Source organism: Lutra lutra, chromosome 2 (assembly GCF_902655055.1).
Source record: "Lutra lutra chromosome 2, mLutLut1.2, whole genome shotgun sequence".
Taxonomy (NCBI): domain Eukaryota; kingdom Metazoa; phylum Chordata; class Mammalia; order Carnivora; family Mustelidae; genus Lutra; species Lutra lutra.
In genome coordinates, this window is record NC_062279.1 from 179258629 (window position 1) to 179282685 (window position 24057).

At 37.4% G+C, this 24057-nt stretch overlaps 1 long non-coding RNA gene across 1 annotated transcript; it reads left to right on the plus strand.

Annotated features, from left to right (window-relative positions):
* The first annotated feature begins 2134 nt into the window (after positions 1-2134).
* LOC125093687 (uncharacterized) lies at positions 2135-23799 on the plus strand. The gene is made up of 4 exons (XR_007125318.1): positions 2135-2250; positions 9345-9357; positions 12943-12944; positions 23787-23799. It is a non-coding gene; the product is annotated as an uncharacterized LOC125093687 (long non-coding RNA).
* The last annotated feature ends 258 nt before the right edge of the window (positions 23800-24057 follow it).

The following is a 24057-nucleotide window of genomic DNA, read 5'->3' on the forward strand; positions in this document are numbered from 1 at the left end:
TTCTTGGGGCGCCTGGGTGGCTCAGTGGGTTAAGCCGCTGCCTTCGGCTCAGGTCATGATCCCAGGTCCTGGGTTCGAGCCCCACATCGGGCTTTCTGCTCAGCGGGAAGCCTGCTTCCTCCTCTCTCTCTCTGCCTGCCTCTCTGCCTACTTGTGATTTCTCTCTGTCAAATAAATAAATAAAATCTTTAAAAAAAAAAAAAAAAAGAACAGAGTTCTTTCTTGGGTCTTCGAAGCTGTGGAAGAAGTTTAGCCAGGCTTCTTTGTGAGGATTCCATTCTGTCTCTTCCAACTACTTCTATTTTCCTCTACTTGGATTTTTGTTTTGTTTTGTTTTGTTTTTTGTTTTTTTACTACTAAAACAACCAGAGGTTCTGTAGCCTGTGGGGAAACAGTAAGGGCTACAAAGAGAACATGGTGTTTTTCTTTCCCATCATGTATGATATTGAGACAATTTATAAAATTATGGGAAATAGTATGAGAAAACCAAAACCATGTGTCCTAAAAAGTAGCAGTTTTTCTGAGTTATGTCTTGTATTCTTTTCACTGAACTTTGAAAAGAAACTTCAGTTGTTTATAAGTTAATAATAAATGGCGTTAGCATTGCACAGCTGTCTGTGAGTTTCTTACTGTGAATCTCAGTGCTGTAATTAATAGCCCATATTTTTCAGAATTAATTATGGCTCTGTGGGTTCATGGTGGCTTTGGGTGCTTATTTGGTTATCTGGAGGTATGTTTAGTCTTGTTACTCTTTCAAGAAGCTGTTTAGCACTTCATTAAATGACTTGTAATCATTCCTTCCTCTTATTTCACTTTCCTCTCCATTTGACCTGACCACCAAGCTAATGGCATACATTCTAGATCTTTGTGTAGAGTAACTCAAAGTAAAATTAAATTTCTATAAATTCATGAAATGTGAGTGGATAAAGAAATACAGTTTCTGTATATATATTTTTTTAATGCTAACTTGAAAGGCTTGGGAAAACATGGTAATGGGAAGTCACTAAAAATAAATTGCTCTCAAATTAGGATTGGGTGAGTCAAATGTGAATGATTAGGAAAAATAAAGGAATAAAAAAATTGAAAGATTTTGTACTATATTCCTTCAATTGACTCCTAAATTAGTTTAAAGAAACCTATACTGGAAACCACAGATATTTAATTTTGTATGTAGTTTATTCATGAAGAAGGCACTGAACTATAGTCAGCAGATCTGTGTGTAAGGGCTAGGCTTTGGTCATATAAAGTTTGGTGAAAATTCTTTTGTCTTCTTATCCATTTAATTTTTTTTTAATTCTCTATTTTAACCAATGTTTTCAATTAACTGATAAATCTTGGTGATAGAGGATATGGGAGGGTGGCCTCCTTCTCCCTAGGTGGCAGTTGGTGTAATGGGCATGCTTTTGGCCCTTCAAAAGCTTCAGCATATGTATATTCTGACTCAGTCTGTGTTGATTTAAAATGTGATCTTTTCAGGACAATTCATTTCCCCCTGAATTTTCTAGGAGAGGGCTAGCTCTCTTACACAAAGCTGGCAAACTACGCATGTAGCTTTTTTGTTTGTTTGTTTTGGGTTTTGTTCAGTTTTTTTTTCCCTTTTTTTTCACTTAGAATTGAAGTAGGAACATTTACTCATATCATGAAGTCTTGGAAAATGTGATTTTTGGATTACATGGCATTTCATCAAAATAGTACCTTTTAAATTTACTTTAATGCCCACATAATGGACATTTAGATTACTAAAAGATCTGCTGTGATCATCTTCTGTGCTTGTTGTCCACTTATTCCTTGGGTACATCACTAGAGGTGGAGTTGGTATTTCACAGAAAATAAATAATTTCAAAGCTCTTCTTGCATGCAGCCAATGAAGGGCTTATTCCAATGTAATAGAGTTTATTCCAATTTAAATTTCCCCCAGCTAGTGTAAAGTAGATCTGTTTTCAAGGGGAACAATTCTTCCATATGTTTATTGATAATCTTTTGTTCTCCTCTTATGAATTACATGGAATATATGTTTGTGGTTTGTTATAGTTACTGCAATTATACCCCTCCCTTATTCCTTTTTAATTTTATAGTCTTTGAAATTGTACAACACACCAACAAAACTAGAAGTATGGAAATTTTAATGTTTCTATTTAAGTAGGCTCCACCTCCAATGTGGACCCCAGTGTGGGACTTAAACCCACCACCCTGAGATCAAGACCTGAGCTGAAATCAAGAGTTGAACACTTAACCAACTGAGCCACCCAGGTGCCCCCAATGTTATTAGTTAAATGACAAATATATATATATATATATGTATATATATATATATATATATATATATATATATATATATATATTTTAAATCAGGAAACATTTAAATTGTTAAAGGGCTTACTTGTAATCAACAGTAATTAAATCAAGTAATGCTGAGATTACTTGATTGGAGCTTAGCAGTTTTAAAGCTTGTCATAAAAGATGTGAAGAAAGGGGTGCCTGGGTGGCTTGGTAGGTTGAACGAATCTTGGTTTCAGCTCCAGCGGTGACCTCAGGGTGATAAGTCAGTCCCCCATCAGGCTCTAAGAGTCTGCTTGAGATTCTCTCCCTTTCCCTCTGCCCCTCCTCCTGCTCATGCTCCCTCTCTCTAAAAATAAATAAAATATTTTTCAAAAAGTAAAGAAAATGATGACTGATTATGGCTTTGCTATAAAAAGTACTGCTTTTATAGTGTGAAATATGGTTACTGTCTTGAAAACTAGAATCTAAGTGGTAAATTGAATTTTCTGTGTCATTTAGCCATCTAAGAAAATCCAAACATCCAAATTGCAGTTATATTATTGATATGGGGTTGTAGTACATCTTTTAGTTGTCTGTGTGAATTTCTGAAAGATAAGATCTCTTCAGGGCAGAGCATACTGAAAACATGTTTTAAAAAGTAAAAGAAAGCAAAAATCTGAAAAAAGCCTTGCTACTTTTCATACAAGACTAAATGAAGTATGATATATATTTGCCCATTAGATGTAAAAAAAAGTTCATGTCAACAGAAATACAATCACTTTCATCACAAGAAAAAGTAGTAAGACATAAATAGATACATAGTATTACAGGGTATAAACCGTACATATTACGTTATGCTATAAAGGCTTGAGACATTTTAAAAGCATCATGGTGGCAAATTTACTTAATAAACAAGGAGAGATGGGGGAATCTAGAAAGGGAATTCTTAAAAATCACCAAGAGTTACTGAAATTTGAATATAGTAAAAACTTAAAACAATATTTTTTAAAAGGTATTTTTCCTATGCTTACATTTGGAAACACTGAAGTTATAGGGGGTCATCTTTTGAGTTCAAATGATGAAGCATTTTCTAAAACTTTTTTCTAATAACTTTTTGAAGGATTAGTTTTCCTCTTATGTTGTCTGATCCCATCCTCTGCTGCTGCACTGCCTTTACATTTTCTTTTTCTGTATAGATGTTTTATACATGACAGCTCAAGTTTTTGCTTAAGGGGCGTTTATTGTCATCTCTTATCTCCTGTCCTCATGTCTTGCTCTGCCTTTACTCCTCTTTCTATAGCATAGTGTGACACCGCCACAAACTGTCTGAAACCTGGTTTAAGGTTGAGAGCTTCTGAGTCAGGTGCAGAATGTAGGTGTGAAAAAAAATAGAGGGATAGCTACTTTCCTAATGTAAGTCCATTAATTTGCATATGAAATAGCAAAGTCAGATTCAGGGAAGTTGAGAAGAAGATCAGCCTTCAGCTGAAGAATTGACATTCAAGGGGTACCTGGGTGGCTCACTTGTTAGGCCTCTGCCTTAGGCTCAGGTTGTGATCCCAGGGTCTAGGGTCAAGCCCTGCCCTGCGTAGGGCTCCTTGCTTGGCGGGGAACCTGCTTCTCCCTCTCCCACTCCCCCTGCTTGTGTTCCCTTTTGCTATCTCTCTCTCTATAAAATAAATAAATAAAATCTTTAAAAAAAAAGAATTGACATTCAGGAAATTGATCATTAGGTGATTGGCTTTATATGTTTATAAAACGCAAGTATAATTTACATAAGGTAAAATACACAGATCTTAAACATACATTGATAAATTTTGAGAAATGTTAGCAGACATGTGTCTGACACAATGATCAAATTAGAGAATAGTTTCATCAGTCCAAAAAGTTACCTCACATTAGCTTCTGGTCAATTAGTAATTTCTGTTCTGGTTTTTACTGCCTTAAATTCATTTTGTCTGTTCTTGGGGTCATTTAAATAAATCATCCAGCACAAATTATTTTGTATTTATATCTTTCATTTAATGTAAAATTGCAGTATTTATTAAGTTACTGTGTCTACAGATACCCCAAAATTGATTTGGTTGCAACCAAATGGATTTTATGCTTTACTTTTCAAATTTAAAAGAAGACATTGGAATTTTGATAAGGATGGCACTGAATCTTTAGATTAATTTCAGGAATGCTACCAACTTAATAACATTGAGTCTTCTGATACATGGACATGGAATGTCTTTCCATTTATTTAGGTATTTTTTAATTTTTTTCAACAGTGTTTCTTATCAATGTGTAAGTCTTATATTTCTTTTATAGGATTTACTTCTAGGTATTTTACTTTTTTGATGCTATTATAAATAGAATTATTTTGTGGATATCATTTTCAGGTTTATTGCTGGTGTATATAAATAAAATTAGTGTTAGTATATTGATCTTGTATCCTGCAGCCTTGCTTAACTCATGTATTAAACATACAGGTAGTTTCCTTAAGATTTACTGTATATAAGAGAGTATTATTTATGAAACAAGATAGTTTTATTCCTTTTTTAAATGTCTGGATGACTTTTATCTATTTTTCTTGCATAACTTATCTGAAAAAAACTTTGGCGACAATTTTTTTTTTTTTATTTGACAGAGAGAGAGATCACAAGTAGGCAGAGAGGCAGGCAGAGAGAGAGGGGAAAGCAGGCTCCTGGCTGAGCAGAGAGCCCGACGCGGGGCTCGATCCCAGGACCCTGAGATCATGACCCGAGCGGAAGGCAGAGGCTTAACCCACTGAGCCACCCAGGCGCCCCACTTGGCGACAATTTTTAATAGAAGAGTTAAGAATGAATATACTTGTGTTCTTCCTGACCTTATGTGGAATGCTTCCAGATTTTATTTATTTATTTTTAAAATCATTTTCCTCGTTTATTTGTTTGAGAGAGGGAGAAGGAGAGAGGGAAAGGGAGAAAGGGAGGGTGGGGAAGAGCAACCCAAGAGGGAGGAGGGACAGAGGAGGGAGAGAGAGAGAATTCCAAGCAGACTCCAGTGGGAGCCCAATATGGGATTCAATCCCACAACCCTGAGATTACGACCTGAGCCAAAAATCAAGAGCCAGACACTCAACCGACTGAGCCACCCAGTCACTCTATAGTGCTCTCAGAGTTTATCTCCAAATATGATGTTAGCTATGCATTGTTCATGAATATTCTTTATCAGGTTGAGGAAGCTCCCTTCTCTTCCTACTTTTTAAAGTAATTTTATCCTTCTTCAATTCATTATTGTGCTCTTAACAGGGACTCATTTACTCTTATACCTGAATTTAAATCTATTATTGTAGACAAAAAATGGTGTGCCACCCTAATCCCTCTTCAAGGTAGGAATTGTTGCCCAGCTGCAGGCAATGCGATCAGCCAAGAACTTTCACAACTCACTTTATTCAGGGTTGGGCTCAACTGCAGGGAGAAAACTCCTCTAAGGTCATCCATTCCTTAGGTATATGCATTTTTGGCTCAATGTGATAAATTGTGACAGTTTTTGCTCCAGAGATCTTTGTTGTATTGGCTAAAGCTTTTTCATATGTATCATGTTTTTACTTTGCTTTCTACCTAGTCCTTTTTCCTTCCCATTTTCTATTCAAGTATTAATCTCCAGTAACCAACTTTAACCTACAGACTATCCCATAGTCTGCTTCTAAGGAACTAAACTTCTAACAGTTGGGACCAGCAATGTTCTAAGAGAGTCAGTGATTAAGATGGAGTTTTGGAGCTTAATCACTCATAGCTTAAGTGACAGTGAGGTGCTCATCACTCATTATAGGTGGAAGTACAATTGTTTGAGTTTTAACTGGTAATGAATTGGGAAGGAAATGTGTGGTGATGAAGAATGAAAGGAAATGTATGAGGAGTTTGAGATGTAGAGAGAAAATAGTAGATATTCAGATAATGGTATTGGGTAGTCATTGCTAAATTCCACTGGTGCTCATCAAAAAGACAATGAAGATATGAGAGCAAATAATAGGTGATAGAAAACTAGATGTCAAGTGAAAAGTCCTCTTCTATTGCAGACAAAAAAGTTCTCAGCCCGTCTAAACAGTAAAGAAAGTAGAGAATCAAGGATTAAACCTTAAGGATGATTAAAACTGAACCAAGTTGAGCTTGTTATAGCAAAATAAGGACATTAATTAGGAAAACCTGGAGGCCTGACAAAGTGGAGGGAGAGATCTGAGGGATTTTCCTCAAGGTTGTGTTTTCCCAGACTCCTCTGAATATACTGAGGCTGGAGATGGGGGTCCAGTTCTTTCTTCTAGGACTCTGTTATAAAACAGTACATAAGGGAACATGTGCTCCCCCACCCCCAGGATATTCATTCATTTCATGGCCATTTCTTTCACAAATATAGTTAGGATTAAGTGATAACTTACCTCTAGCATATACATTCTGGGACTGATACAGGAGCAGGATTTGGGAGAGTCTGCTTGGATGTGGATTCTGAGATTTTTTGATCAAAGAGGTCCTTAACATAAAATTAGATAAAGAAGAATTTATTGATTTGGAAGTGCTTTCCCAAAATACAGGAATCAACACTGGCAGAAGTCTCAGAGAATAGAGAGAACTTGCTATTCAGATGGCTCTCAGAAGTATGAAAAAAGTGATGGCCCATGCTGAGTGAAGCCGAAATACCATAACTGCCATGGCAGATGGTGGAGGAAGAGATTAAAAGGCTCAGGGAAATGGAAATACTGGAATGTTTCTCTTATGTATGGCCAGAGAAGTTTCCAGATTTTTCCATAGGAAAGCTTAAAAGACACACCATTTACTGAGCCACAATGAGCTGGTGAATGGGGTGGTGAATGTATCAGGATCCCTAAAAATGTTTAGTGGTGGTTGTCCCCCATAGCAAGGGCTTAATGTAGGAGAAGCATTAACAACTTGCCCCCTGAATGACTGTGAGGATAAGAGGACTCTGAAACAATGAAGGGCAGGTGGTGGTGCTTAGTCACTAGATGTCAGAGTCTCAATTCATTATAATCATGGAATGGCAACCCAGGGAGTGTGACACACACAGAGTCATGAATATGGTCACTTGAACTCAACATCACAAAGGGAAATATATATGGGCATCCAGTTAAAATATTGGTAAATACAAATAATCAAAAGAAAACAAGAATGGACAAACAGGAGGCTGAGAAAGCCACCCCACAAAAATTTTCTGGTTTTCAGACAGGAACACTACTGACTGAAGAACTCATCAAGCCTCCAGAAAAAAGTGTGCTACAACACTGATTCAAATACATACTATATTTATTCCTCCACTACTTCTTCGATCTTACTTCTGGCTCTTTACTCAAACAACGATACACAGGATAAAGGGGCATACCCAGGCATTTGAGAACTCTTGGATGTTGGGTCCGAATTGACCTTGATACTCTTGTCACCATGGCCTGTCATTAGAGTGGGACCATATCAGATCAGATGAAAAATGGAATGCCAGCCAAGGTCCAGCTTATGATAGGCCCACCACGTCTGCAGACCCACTGAATGGTCATTTATCCATCCCCTGAATATATAATCAGAATCGACATGCTTAGCAGTTGACACTATCATACTCTGAGTCTTTGATATATTGAGTAATGGCCAAATGAAATGGCCCTCCCCAGCCAGGATAGTAAACCAAAAACAATAGAGCTTTACAGGAGATGGAGTGTGGATAGAGGAGGTTGGAACTATTATTAAAGATCTCAAAGATGAAGGTGTGGTGGTACTTCTATTCATTCACCAGTCTGGCCATTGCAGAAAGTAGACAGATATGATAGGATGACCATGCATTACAACAAGCTCAAGTAAATAGTAGCTCTTACCATAGCCACCATGCCAGAGATAGTGTCCTTTCTAGAAGAGATTAATATAGCCTATATCTACATAGTTATGCTCCATGGATACTTTAACTCTCTTGTTCTCTGTCATGATATGTGGTGGATATGCTCCATGGATACTTTAAGTCTCTTGTTCTCTGTCATGATATAGTCTGACAATGTCTGGACCATTTCTGATATCCTGAAGATTACATTGATTCATTGCATCAATAATATGTTTATCTGCTGGGATGAGCAAGAGGTAGCTACCTTTGCTATAGGCCTGATAAGAGAAATTTGCTTCAGAAGGTAGGATTTAAATCCTGAGAAGATTCAGGGGTCTAGCCACTTGAGTAAAATTTTAGAGGTTTGGTGTTAAGGGCCTGCCAGTATATCCGCTTTCAAAGTTAAAAAAAAAAAATATATATATATATAGATAGATAGATAGATAGATAGATAGATATTACAAATTGCTTCTTCTACCTGGAATAAGAAACCACAATGCCTGATGGGTTTCTTCATGTTCTGGAGGCAGCATATTTCATACTCAGGGAGTGAAACAAAAATGGTTTTTGCTAGCTTTGATTGTGGCCAGAGCAGTGAAGGTCCTACCAGGTCAAGCCTGGTTTTTGTGGTACAAACCTTGCGTTTTGGAATATGCAATCTGTTGGAACCAGTGTGTTGGAGATACCAGTGGTAGGTGAAGGTCCTAGGTTGATTTTGTGTCAAGTACCCATGGTAGAATTATCATATATGCTCCTCTAAGATTCTAAGAACATTTTCCTCAGGATATTTAATGTCTTTTGAAAAATAACTCTTGACAAACTACTAGGCCTGACTAGGGACTACAAGTGGCCATATGGACAGAACTAATTATCATGAGTTAGGTCCTCTAATTCCTACCAAATCATAAAGTCAAGTAATACCAACAATAATACATCATAGGGGCGCCTGGGTGGCTCAGTGGATTAAAGCCTCTGCCTTCGGCTCAGGTCATGGTCCCAGGGTCCTGGGATCAAGCCCCACATTGGGCTCTCTCCTCAGCAGGGAGCCTGCTTCCTCCTCTCTCTCTACCTGCCTCTCTACCTACTTGTGATCAAGTAGGCCTCTCTGCCTACTCGTGATCTCTGTCTGTCAAATAAATAAATAAAATCTTAAAAAAAAATAATACATCATAAAATAGATTGAGAGTTATACCCAGGACTGAACACAGAGTCAGAAGACACAAAAAACTACATAATCAGGTAATCAGGCACCCACCAGTAGTAGTAACAGTGTTTTTTCTCTTTTCTGTGGTTATATAGGTGATCTTGTGTAAAATAAAGTGATCTATTTGAATGCCTCTTTATTCTATCTTGCCCTGTCATGACTACAAATGAAGATAAAGAAACCTTAGCTGGGCATAATGACCATCGTCAGGGACCTAGGAGATGAATGTGTGCTTTATGACATCAGGTAAGCCACTGCTGTGGACTGAATTGTGTCCCCCCAAATTTCACATGATGAAAATCCATCCCCTAATACTGTACTATTTAGAGATAGAGCCTTTGAACAATAATTATATGTAGTCGAAGTCATGAGGATGGGACCTTCCTGATGAGAATAGTGCCCTAATAATAATAATAATAAGAGTTACCGAGTTCTCTCTGCCATGTAAGGACATAGCAAGAAGGTGGCCATATGTGAACAAGAACTGAATTGGCTGGCACCTTGATCTTGGACTGCCTCACCTCCAGAACTCTGAGAGATCAATGTTTATTGTTTAAGCCACCTAATATATGGCACTTTTTATAGCAGCCTAAGATGACTACAACAGCTATCAAGATCAGTAGGGTTGGTAGCTCAGAGTGAGGGGACTCTGGAATGGATAGCAAAGGAGACAGATAATAAGCATTGGATGCCTTCCTAGGACTAACTTCCATATCCTTCTCTTCTAAGTTTCCCTTCAGGAAAAGAGGCCTGCAGCAATCCTGGAGAGGCTATCCTCTGAATGGTTGTGAGTTCATACCAGTAGTTCCATGGGTGGGCAATGGTGACTTAGAGATGTGTTAAGGAGATATCCCTTCAGAGAAGAACTTCCTGCTCAGCCGTGTGCATTACAGTCAGGAGACAGCCTCCAGCTTTCAGTTCCCTCAGGACTTGCCTCAATTACCCAAAGTTATTCCACCCCAGGTCACACCCTTTCTAGGGAAGCCCATAATTGGTAACTGAATAAATGAGTTATCTAACACCTGGCCATTTTGGCCTGACAAAGAACACTGTGATGATAGCCAATACTGCCTTTAGAGCTCCTGACCAGTTTGGACAAGACTTTCTCAGCCTTGAACTGCAGTTAAAATTCTTCCTGGGCCCAGTCCTACTTTACATATCTTTCACAGATCCATGAATTTTTTTTTTTTAGATTTTATTTATTTATTTATTTGACAGACAGAGATCACAAACAGGCAGAGAGGCAGGCAGAGAGAGAGAGGAGGAAGCAGGCCCCCCACCGAGCAGAGAGCCAGACGAGGGGCTCTATTCCAGGACCTCTGGATCATGACCTGATCCGAAGGCAGAGGCTTTAACCCACTGAGCCACCCAGGTGCCCCAGATCCATGAATTTTTATAACACATTTTTAATCAGATTGTTTTTATTGAAAGGGATCATGCAGAAGAAGTTGATTTTTTGGTTTGGGGCCCTGCATACCTTAGAGTCAGCCACTAGCCAAAATCAACTAGGCACTAGCCAAATTGAACCACTTCAGTCAATTTCTTGGCTAGTCTTCCACACACACTGTTCTATTGAAGAATGCTGCCATCTGATGTCTTCTCCCATAACAATAATGCACTACTGCCCAGGTGGTGTTGAAATAGCGTTCATTCTTAATTTCTAGAGAAGCCTCATGTAATAAAAACGTCTTACAAGTAAAGGAATGGTCCTGATTATAACTAGTTTTGACAGTTAACATATTCCTTTTGTATATTCAGGAAAGTACTGTTTACCTCTTTTCTGCTTCCTGAAATACCTTACATACTTTCTTGGCAGGCATTTAAAACACCTGCACATAAACCATAGGTAAAGTATGGAATAGAGGCTTCTGTATTAATTTTCTGGGCAGTGATTAGTTGAAGTTGTGTTTGTTCTTAGGAAACTACTGAAGTACTGCTCAGAGTCAGCTCAGTTTTGATGGAGGAGATTGATTTCTTGGCAATATTTTCATTCTTCTACCCCATGCTGATAGCAGCTGGGTGAGAAACACATTCAGCATTGCTTTCATGCCTGACAGTTATAGTTGTGACCATGTTAATTACCATCCTGTCTAACAGCACAATGGGGACACAGTATAGTAGTGAGAGTGATTATAGTCTTGCCTTCTCTGGGAAGATTTTATTGGAAATCGTGTGCAATTTGTAATTAAAGTTCTAGTCATCCTTGGTAAATATATCTTTTCTCTAGTATAAAATTCTATTTTACTTTTGCTTTGACTAGATATTTTGCAAGTTAGGTCTACCTGGGGATGGGAATCCTAAAGGTCTCATGTCCTGTAGCCTGTGACAGGAAGGAGAAAATAACAACACTATAGTATCCCTTTTTTCTTATAAAACTTTTAAATTAAGAACTAAAATATATTTAAATGAAAAAATAAAACAATTTATATTTTTATATTTAAAATACATTTTACTGAGAAGTACATAAAAGAAAAATGTGCAAATCAATGAAATATTATGAAGTGCAAAGTGAACAACCAGGAAATCATGTCTACTGTTATAAAGCCTGGATCACCATCCCTGTCCCAAAGTAAGCTCTCCTTGACTTTTATAATACATCATTTCTTTTATTTGTAATTTTTTTCCCTTGGAGCACAAATCTCTAATCACTATACCATAGTTTTTTTTTTTCTCTCTCTCTCTTTTTTTGAAGATTTTATTTATTTATTTGACACAGAGAGAAACAGACAGCAAGAGAGGGAACACAAGCAGGGGGAGTGGGAGGGGGAGAAGCAGGCTTCCCGCTGAGCAGGGAGCCTCATGTGGGGCTAAATCCCAGGACCCTTGGATCTTGACCTGAGCCAAAGGCAGACACTTAACGAGTGAGCCACCCAGGTGCCCCCACTATACTATAGTTTTACCTGTTGTAGAACTTCATATAAATCAAACCATGAAATAAATGTTTCATTTTTTTCTGGCTTCTTTGGCTCAATGTTCTGATTGTGAGATATGCTCCTTTTGTTGATGTATGTGGAGTTGGCTCATTTTCATTGAGTATTCCACAATTTGTTATTCTTTCTAATGTTGATAGATATTTGTTTTTTTTTTCCCAGTTTGAGGTGTTTATAACTGATATGCATATTTGTAGATATCTTTTGCTGCACATGTGCACACATTTTTCTTGGATATATAACCTTGCAGTGAAATTCCCATTATAGTGTGTGCATATGTTCAATTTTAGCAGCTGATTCCAAACTTTCCGAAGTGGTTGTCCCAGTTTATTATCTCACCAGCAATGTATGTTAGTTCCTGTTGCTGTACATTCTTGCTAGCACATGGTTGTAAGATCTTAATTTTAGTTATTCGTGGGTTTCTAGTAGTATTTTTTTTTGTGATTTTAATTTGCATTTCTCTGATTTCTTCTAAGATTGAAAAGATTTTCATATATATATATTTGCCATGAGGCTGTCTTCTCTCTTTTTTTTTTTAAGATTTTATTTATTTATTTGTCAGAGAGAGAGAGAGTGAGCACAGGCAGACAGAGTGGTAGAGGGAGAAGCAGGCTCCCCGCGAAGCAAGGAGCCGGACGCGGGACTCGATCCCAGAACCCTGGGATCATGACCTGAGCCAAAGGCAGCCGCTTAACCAACTGAGCCACCCAGGCGTCCCAAGGCTGTCTTCTCTTTGAAGTGCCCATTCCACCCTTGCTTATTTTCCCTTTTGATTGGCTAGCTTTTTCTCTTTGACTTGTAGGAGTTCTTTACATATTCTGATATGTGTGCTATAACCTCTGTACTTTGGTTTGCTCTTGACTCTCCTGATGATATCTTTTGATGAATAAAAGTTCATTTTTATGTAGCCCAATTATTCAATCTTTTTCTTATGTTTAGTGCTTTTGTGTCCTGTTTAAAAAACTTTTTCTTATTCCAAGGTCATGAGGATAAATTCTTTTATATTATGTTTTGAAAATTGATAGTTTGTCTTTACATCAAAGCTTTATGTCAGTAAGTTTTGTTATACGTAATGTGGAGTAGAAGTATATCTTGGGTTTCTTGCCCATAATCCATGTAGTAGTTTCAGAGCTATGTGTCGAAAAGTCTGTCTTTCTTGCATTTTTCTACAATGCTACCTTTATTTATTTTTTTCAGTGTTCCAAGACTCATTGTTATGCATCATACCCAGTGCTCCATGCAATACGTGCCACTCCTTAATACCCACCACAGGTTCACCCATCCTCCCACCCCCTCCCTTCCAAAACTCTCAATTTGTTTCTCAGAGTCCACAGTCTCTCATGCTTCATCTCCCCCTCCGATTTCCCCCAATTCACTTTTCCTTTCCTTCTCCTAATGCCTCCATGTTATTCCTTAGTGAAAGCCGTATGATAATTGGCTTTCTCTGCTTGACTTATTTCATGCATAATAATCTCCTTCAGTCCCATCTATGTTGATACAAAAGTTGGGTATTCATCCTTTCTGATGGAGGCATAATGCTCCATTGTATATATGGACCACATCTTCTTTATCCATTCGTCTGTTGAAGGGCATCTTGGCTCTTTCCACAGACTGGTGACTGTGACCATTGCTATGAACATTGGGGTACAGATGGCCCTTCTTTTCTCTACATCTGTATCTTTGGGGTAAATATCCAGTAGTGCAATTGCAGAGTCATAAGATAGCTCTATTTTTAGCTTTTTGAGGAACCTCCACACTGTTTTCCAAAGTGGCTGCACCAACTTGCATTCCCATCAACAGTTTATGAGGGTTTCCCTTTTTCCACATCCTCTCTAACACTTGTTTCCTGTCCTGTTAATTTTGGCTGTTCTGACTGGTGTAAGGTGGTATCTCAATGTGGTTTTGATTTGAATTTCCCTGATGGTTAATGATGATGAATATTTTTTCATGTCTGTTAACCATTTGTATGTCTTCTTTGGAGAAGTGTCTGTTCGTGTCTTCTGTCCATTTTTTGACATGATTATCTGTTTTTGGGGTGAGTTTGAGGAGTTCTTTATAGATCTTGGATATCAGCCCTTTGTCTATAGTGTCATTTGTGAATATCTTATCCCATTTCGTGGATTGCCCCTTTGTTTTGTTGACTGTTTCCTTTGCTGTGCAGAAGCTTTTGATCTTGATGAAGTCCCAAAAGTTCATTTTCCCTTTTGTTTCCTTTGCCTTTGGAGACATAATTGAAATCTCCATATATGCATAGATCCCTTTCCAGGCTCTTTTTAAATAAACTTTAGTTGCCCGGTTTGATATTCAGGCATAATATCACATCTTCACTCAGTGTTGCTTTAAAAATAAATCTTTCTATGAAGTGTTAAAACAAATATTTCCCCTTCTTCTTCTATCTTTGATATTATCTTGACTATTATAAGTCCATTGCATTCAACTTAAATTTTAGGATGATTTCTAAAGTTGCACATACACCTACTGAGTTATAATTGTATTGATTCTTTAGAAGTTTGAGGAGAACCGATACCTTCATAATATCAAGTGTCCTCAGGAATAAACATCTTATATACCTACATTATCTAGGTCTACTTTAATTTCTCTCAGTAATGTTTTATTGTTTTATGTGGAGGGTCTTACACATCTACTATTTGATTCCTGTACCTAATAATTTGGATGCTACCATAAGCAGTATGTTCTTCAATATTTTTATTTTCTAGTAATTCGTTATGGGAATTTAGGGAAATATAATAGATTATTCCACTTTGATCATGTAATCAGTAACCTTCTAAAATAATTTATCAGTTCTAAAAATATACATGTGGGTTGTTTTATACTTTCTGTATATATGCTGTCACATGATGGAAGAGTATGAGATAATGGTGAAGAATATAAGTTCTAGAACTGGGCTGAGTTCCACTTCTATCACTGTCATGTTTTGGACAGGTCTTATGGTAAGCTATCTAAGCTTTTCCAGTTTGTTATCTATAAAATGGAGTTTGTTATCTGTAAAAATGCTATAATAATAGAATCTATCTTATAGGAATTTTGTGGGGTTTAATGAGGTGCTAAGCTGAGTGAACTTCCTGAAGGAGCTAGCTAGCTATAGCTAAGAAACCAAGAATAGAGACCAATAATACATAAAAAATTATACAACATATAAAAATAAAAATCTTCAGAGTAGTTTTAAGTTTACAGAAAAAATGTGAAGATAGTAGAGTTCCCACATACTTCATATCCAGTTTCCTCTATTATTAATATCCGACATTAACATTTTTTTTTCTGTTCCAGGATTGTATCCAAGATATGACATGTAGCTGACATGTCTCTTTAGGCTTCTCTAAACTGTGACAGTTTTATAGTTTTTCAGACTTTTCTTGCTTTTGATGACCTTCAGAGTTTTGAGGAATCCTGGTCAGGTATTGTGTAGGGTTATCACCCAGCTTGAGTTTGAGTTTTTGAAAGGAAGAGCACAGAGATCACTTCATATCTAGGGTATATACTGTCAACATGTTTATCAGGGTTGATGTTAACCTTGATCACCTGGCTAGATAGCATTTGTCAGGTTTCTCCACTAAGTTATTTTTCTGCCTCTTTCCATATTGTAGTCTTTGAAAGAAAGTCACTGAGTAACCCACACTTCAGGGGAGTTATGCTTCAGTCTCTTCAGGGCACAGGGTCTATATAAATTATTGAAATTCTCCTGCATGGGAGATTTGTCCCTTCTTATCCATTTGTTTATTCAATCAATTATTTATATTGGTATGAACTCAGAGATACTTATTTTTACTTCGGGTTTTAATTCCAATAATACTTTGTTTGTTGTTCAAATTGTTCCAGTTTAGGCCATTGGGACTTCCTTTAGTTAATTCCTGTGTGTGTGTATATATATATATATAACTAATATATACTAGTATATATACTATATATACTACCATATAATACTATATAATAATATATAATACTATAACACTATATATAATTATTATTAACTAAAGGAAAAAATATATAAAATTCCTGTGTGTGTGTGTGTGTGTGTGTGTGTGTATATATCTATATATATATACACACATATATATATATCACCATCATTGTAGGCTTTTGTTTTGTTTCGTTTCATTTTTGGGGTCTTATGAAAAAAGTGAAACTTTTAAACTTCCTCTAGTGGAGAAAAATTAAAATAATTAAAAAAAAATAAGCCCCTAAAGAAATTCCAAAGGGATGAGGGTTTATGTCTGGCAGAAAGCAAAGTGAGGGAACACTAATTGCTTTAAAGTTTATGATATATCTTAGTTGTTAGAACCAGTACTACTAATCACAATTCAAAGGGCAACGGACAAGAACTTGGGAATGTTCTTTTGAATATGTAGCTCTGAGACTCTAGAATTGCCAAGACAATCTTTCTCTGACTGTTACACTAAAAAGAAAATTTAAAAATTTAAAAAGATTTTTAAGGTTACTGGAAGGAACTAATTTTTTGCAAGTACTTACACTATATTCCTGGCACTTTGCCTAAGTTATATCATTTGAACAATGGCCATTTTCATCTGATCTTCTCTACTCAAAGCTTGGGGAATAACTCTTATTTTCATGTTCTCATGTTATATTATATACTATGAGTCATCAAAAACCAACTGAAGAATTTCAGGAAATAAGAAACATTAGTTATTTTTATAGAAAGAAGTCAAATTACATCCAAATTCCATAGAAATGACTTTCTTGCTACTTCTCTCTTCTTGTAAGTTTCTAATAATAAGTAGTGAGGTACAAATAATAGGATTTGGAACAACTTGTTCCAAATACATTCAATTGTGGAGTGTTCTTTTCTTTTCATTTACCAAGAGCATACCACTAAGTTCTCTAATCTAACCTGCTGTTCCTGATAAGCACAATTCACCAGTGGAGACAGTGGTTCTGTGGACCTTTGACTCATGTGTGATGCATGACGCTTGGAGACTCCCAACTGGGGTCAATCTATTCTCTCTGCTGTGCCTCTGACCTTGGATTATCACCTGAATTTGGTTCAAGTAATGAGATTCTCAGATGGAATCACACATTTATTTTCTCCTAGAATTTAAGAGATCTCAGGGACTAGTTATGTCATTACCAGCCAAAGCAGGGATCCTTGGTTTCCAGGTCTCCCTTTGCTGTCCTGACAACAATTTTAGTCTCTTTCTTCTGAGTTGGAGCCCAGAATAAGTAGAGGCTTGGGAGTTCCTGAATATTTCCTCAAACCCCTACACATGCATATTTTTTCCCCTGGGAAGGGTTTTTACACCCACGCTGAGAGAGAAAAATACCCTCCTGCAATAACCTCTTTAACCCAATTTCTCTTATGACTCCTTTTAGCCCAATTTCTATAATGTTAGCATATTAGTTTCCTAGGACTGCCTTGACACTTAATTTGATGAGTTGTTTTTTTTTTAAGAAAACAAAACAAAAAATGTTTTCCAGCCACATACAGGAAGGGTATAGGTAAGGGGAGGTGTCTGTCCATATAGCTGTAGCCCTCAGCCCATGTGATTTTGGCAACAATAGGGGGTATAAGGTATTGGACCCCAAAATGAAATGGGGTGTGTGTGTGTATGTGTGTGTGTGTGAAGAAGAGGGGTGCAAAATCAGTGGGGAATGGTGGGGGGAAAGGAGAGCTGAGGGGGGGTGATGGAGAGCTTGGGCCCCGCCCTGCCTCTGGCCTGACGCTGTGTCTGATGACTATGAAAAAACAGAAATGTATCTTCCTAGTTCTGGAGTCTAGAAGCTGGAAATCCTGGTGTTAACTGTAGCATGCTGCCTAGGAATGCTGTAGTAAAAAAAATCTTTCTTTTTCCATGTCTGGTAGCTCCTAGTAATCTTTGGCTTTCCTTGGCTTGGAGCTGCATTCCCTCCAATCTTTACCTCTGTCTTTACATGGCCTTATTTCTATGTGTTCTCTCCTTTTCTTATAAGATCACCAGTCATTCAATTTAGGGTGCTCCCTAATCCAGTATGACCTCATCTTAACTAATTACATCTGCAAAGAATTTATTTCCAAAACAGGATTACATTCTGAGGTCTGGGTAGACATGAAGTTTTGAGTACAGTACTCAATTTACCATGCTTGGCTATCATTTTCTCAATTCAAACAAGTTAGGAATACAGATGGGGAAGTTTAAGGAGGACTTCTGAGGTTGTGCATGGAAAACAGTGACAAATGCTGGTGACAATCTTGCAATGAGACAAAGGTTGAAAGCTCAAAAACACACTTAGGATGTTTGATGTACATTATGTAGAGCCCCCAAATGTATGTACGTAATTATTCTATCAAGAACTTGTTTATGCGGAGGTATTGTCCCATTACTAGTTTTTAGATACCATTTTATAAATATTAACTTAATTCTTTATAATGAAACATACTACTTTTTCTATAAGACAAAATATTCCTAACGAATCTGATTTTCTTATTATCAATCTCATTTTCTAATCTAAAATACAGCCTCCATAAGAAAAAAAGATGATGGATGCATTACTTCCAACATCAATTAGCACAATTTCTCAATAATATCGGGGCGCCTGGTTGGCTCAGTGGGTTAAGCCGCTGCCTTCGGCTCAGGTCATGATCTCAGGGTCCTGGGATCGAGTCCCAATCGGGCTCTCTGCTCAGCAAGAAGCCTGCTTCCCTCTCTCTCTCTCTCTCTCTCTGCCTTCCTCTCCGTCTACTTGTGATCTCTCTCTGTCAAATAAATAAATAAAATCTTTAAAAAAACCAATTTCTCAATAATATCAAGTATTTATGGTGCATGTCCTAATTAATTGGAAGTTTCTGTATCATAATAGTTAAGAGTGCAAATTCTGGTAACAAACCATCTGGATTTGAAGGAATGCTCTACACTGTACTATCTATACGTTAGTTTCCTCATCTGTAAAATGAATAATATAGTAGTACGTATTTCATAAGGTTGTATAAAAATTAAATGAGGGGTGCCTGGTGGCTCAGTCATTAAGCATCTGCCTTAGGCTCAGGTAATGATCCCAGGGTCCTGGGATAGAGCCCTGCATCAGGCTCCCCCTGTTCAACAGGAAGCCTGCTTCTCCCACTCCTACTCCCCCTGCTTGTGCTCCCTCTCTTACTGAGTCTCTTTGTGTCAAATAGATAAATAAAATATTTTTAAAAAATTAAATGAATATACAAATGTATGTCAGTGCCTATATGTATGTATATGTATGTAGGTATACACACACATATATAGGTATATATGTAATATATATAGTTATATGTATTATATATTACATATCATAGAAGTTATTACATCCTTACCACTCAAAACTGTATTTTATTGGATCATGATATATAATCTTCACAATTAACCTTTGAATTAAATATAATTTTTATCTCCATTCTATAAACTAGAGAAAATGGTATTATCTCCCAAAGAGGTAAGCAGTTTGCCAAAGGTCACACGGTGGAGTAGTGAGGATACTAACCTACATAGTCTAGTTTCCAAGGTCATACCAGTAACTATTATATAATATTGCCTCATTACTTTATAGGTAATTAATGATATTTATTGATGACTTATTATTGACTCTGATTTCTGCTGGTTTGACTTGTTCATAAACCTCTCAGACTTCTCTTAGTGGCTGAAGGTCACTTTATGATATATTTATTACTATACAACTAATTACCTCAAATTCTGATGGCTTAAAACAATAATAATTATTTGTTATCTCACTGTTTCTGTGGGTCAGAGATTTGGAACACTCCAAGTGGGCAGGTTCTAATTCAGGCCTCTTACTAGATTTCAGTCAGACATTGGCTGGGGTGGAAGTCATCTGAAGCCTTGACTGGACCTGGAGGATCCATCTCCAAGGTAGTTCATTTCCATGGTTGGCAGGTTGGTGCTGACTGGAAGGGAGGTCTCCATCCCTCTTCACATGGGGCCCTCCATAGGGCTCTCCACGTGAGTGTCCGTATGGCATGAAAGCTGGCTTTTTTCAGAGTAAACACTCTAAGAGATCAGAACAGGAGTTCCAGTGATTTTTATGGCCTTGACTTGGAAGTCACAAATCCTCTTCACTTCTGTTATATTCTCCTGGTCTCAGAGATCTGTCCTGATTAACGTGCTGGGGACTATTCAAAGTCATGAGGTTTATCAGGGGGCACTTTGGAGGCTGAATGCAGCACTTTTCTGTCTCTAGCCTCTGTGTTTTGGTTATACCCTCTCCTTCTTGGGTGATGCCTCTTGTGAATTCTACAGTAATCTATCCCCTGAATTCACCTCTCCTTAGGTTTACAAAAGTAGGAAAGTGACCTACCCAAGGACAAGCATGTCTCACTTCCAGCAATTTTATTCCTGCATGGAAAGATACAGTTTCAAAAGATCTTCTGTCTAAATCATCCAATGAGAACAGAGGAGGATTGTCTATAAATTTCTCTTGCCTCCCCTGGTTCCTGCTCCTTTCACAGACTAGGTGTTCAGTTCTTCCAGAATTTCCTTAGTGTTCTTAGGTAAATCAGAGTTGGTGTTTTTCTTCATTGTCAGAAATTCCTGATAACTACCCCCCCCAACTCACACGCACCTCCAAGGATAAAATACAGTGTGTGTCATGGATTAAAATATCAAGAAGCCATTTTGTTGTTGTTGCAGTTGCTTGGTGTTTCAGGCAATTGAATCATTTTGCTCAGGGAGACAGATGGTCGCTGAAAAGGACTTGGGAAAACTGCACTAGAGACATCTTCCTCTTCTTTGGTCAGGTCCTGCCATCACAGACCCCGTCCTGAAAGACTACATTCCTTATAGATCTGGGCTTATTAATAGGAATTCTATTCAGAGAGAATTTGTTAATTTAGTTAACATTTTAGACTCATGGTTTAATCCTGTACATATAAAAGTCAAAATATGTATCAGTCTTATATACTATTGATATTTCATTAAATATCCTGAAAAATTTGAAGTGTTTGATATATTAATGACTGTCTCATATGCTGAAAGATTTCTACATATTAATGTGTACAAGATGTTTCCTTTGTGAAAAAAGGGATTTTTTTAAATGTAAATCCATTTCAAATGATCCACTCTTCTTAATTTCATTATTATAAACCATGAACACAAACTTCTAAAATACACTTTCTCAGCTGGAAGTATATCTTATTAGTTTAGTCTTCAAAGCTGATAGAAATAGACATTGTGTTCCAATCTTTTTACAACCTGAAAAACAAGCTTAGGGGAAGAAGAGATAGAATTATGTGTGGGAAGGTAAAAACAAGGATAATAGTTTCTGGCACACTGTTAAGTGTGTGTGGGTGGTCAAGACCTCATCAGCTGAGAAGGAAATGTAAGAGTATTTATGTAAGGTGCTTTCTAAACATTTTCCCACCAAATTAATGTGATGAGGTCTTTACCTGAAATGATTAATCGGTATCTAAGTCAGTTATTCCTTGTAAATAAATCACCGGTAACATGATGCATCAAGGACTAACATGACAAAGGCTACTGGACCATATTTCATTTGAAGATGGGATTTCAGTATATTCGAAGTAGAAAAAAAGGTGCCTTATGTCATTTGCTTGTGTTGAGTTTCGCTCTAAGTATTGATAATCACTTGAAACACCAAGGCACACGCATGCATAGGAACTTTCACAGGGAATCCCAGCTTTCTCTTGCCCCCAGCTAGGGGCTTGGCTGTTTCACGTGTGTAGTGACTGTGTTCTGACTGCTGGTAGGGTTTGCATACCTGCAGATCTGAGTGAACACCTGTGGCCATGCAGCAACGGCGTACTTGTTTGCATGTTTCGTCTGTGGGCCTTGTATGTGTCTCTGTGTTTGTATGTCTTCTTATGTGTCCTCTCGTTAACTTATTTCATTCCACACTCCCTAGTTACTACTTCCTCACACCTGTAGTATTTTGCTTCTCTTTCTTTCCCCTCATCACCCCAATACAGAGTTCACATAATCCTCGAATCACGGAAGTCCTTAGATTCAATGACTATATAAGAATTCAGAATCCCTTTTCTTCCTTATACTTTTCCTAAACTGTTCCTCTATTTTACAGAAATCGCTTCACTGTTGTGGGTTGACAATATCTAAGATACATTTTCCTTACATGTGAGAGGAGACAGGTGAAGAAAAATAACTGATATTCCATGGAAGGGAAATATAAGTCAAAGAGATCTATGGATGGCATCTTCTGGCAGAGTGGCTTTAAAAATTACATAGAAGCAATATATTCATTTATTCACCCAGCATTTATTGATTTTCTTCTGTGGGCAAAGTAGTGTTCTGGGCAATATTTAATAGTGATAATGGTGTTGGAGAAAAAAAAATATCCAAATCCAAGTAAGTGATGTATTTGTTTAATAGGAAGCTATCTCTCAAGAGGTAATTCTAATAGAGCCCTGGCCTTGGAGACCGAACATCTATGCAGATACCCTAGCCCCAGATTGCCACACTTTATTTATTTATTTATTATTTTATTTACTTCTTTTATTATTATTATCATTAATTATTATTATTATTATTAATTTACTTTATTTTAAAATGCAAAACCAGTCATAGTATATCCCCTTGTCCTTTATATGGCTTCTTATTGTCCTTAGGATAAAGAAGCAGTCTTCAACATGGCCTACAGATCCTGCATCGTCTAGTTCTGCTTACTTCTCTAATTTTACCTTCCAACACTGCTGCTCCTCTGCCATTTCCTGTAGCTGCTGCAGCCATGGTTCATTTCCTAGACAATGCTGCATCTCTCAGGAGGGCGGCCCAGTCTGTTTTCTCTCTAAAGCACCTCTCCTTTCCTTGCCTTTTTTTTTTTTTTTTTAATGCTGAGAGCATTTTGTACTTCCTTTTTTTTTTTAAAGATTTTACTTATTTTTTTTTAATTTTTTAAATTTATTTTCAACGTAACAGTATTCATTGTTTTTGCACCACAACCAGTGCTGCATGCAATCCATGCCCTCTCCAATACCCACCACCTGGTTCCCCCAACCTCCCACCCCCCCGCCGCCCCTTCAAAACCCTCAGATTGTTTTTCTTTCCTTGCCTTTTTAACTTCCACTCACTTCACTTAAAACAGGTTAGCTTAGATTGGTTTCTTGAAACTGATGTTTTCCTTTGGATCACCTACCTCCTTTTTAATTGTATATTTATATGTTATTATTAACATTGTCCATTCCCACTCAGCTATCTGGCCATTAGATTCCTTGTGCCTATCACAGTTTCTGGCACACACAGGTTTTGAAAAATTGAATGATTGGAGGAACCTATTTAACTGATTTGAAACAAAGTTTCAGCAATTATAGAATGGGGACAATAACTTACACTGTCGGTTAACTGAGAGAATGTGCATTGAAACTTTGAGCATGCTGTAAAATATAGGGTAGGTAAGGCTTATAATAACCAAGAGGAATTTCTATTCTTATTTATTTGGTTAATGGAAAAGAACTGGTTGGTAATGTGGGTATGAAGATTCAAAGACATCATGTTTTCTTATAGAAAAACAATAAGAGGAAACGCTCTCTCCCTCCTTCCCCATATATATATATAAATACTAAGACAGTTTGAAAGGACATTTTAAAATGAAAGTTTCTTACTTCCTCTGTCTCAACTTCCAGCTGCAATCTGCAGTTTTAAGCACGTTAAAGAATGTTTTCAGTTCAGGGACGCCTGGGTGGCTCGGTTGGACGACTGCCTTCGGCTCAGGTCATGATCCTGGAGTCCCGGGATCGAGTCCCGCATCGGGCTCCCGGCTCCACGGGGAGTCTGCTTCTCTCTGTGACCTTCTCCTCGCTCATGCTCTCTCTCACTGTCTCTCTCTCAAATAAATAAATAAATAAAATCTTTAAAAAAAAAAGAA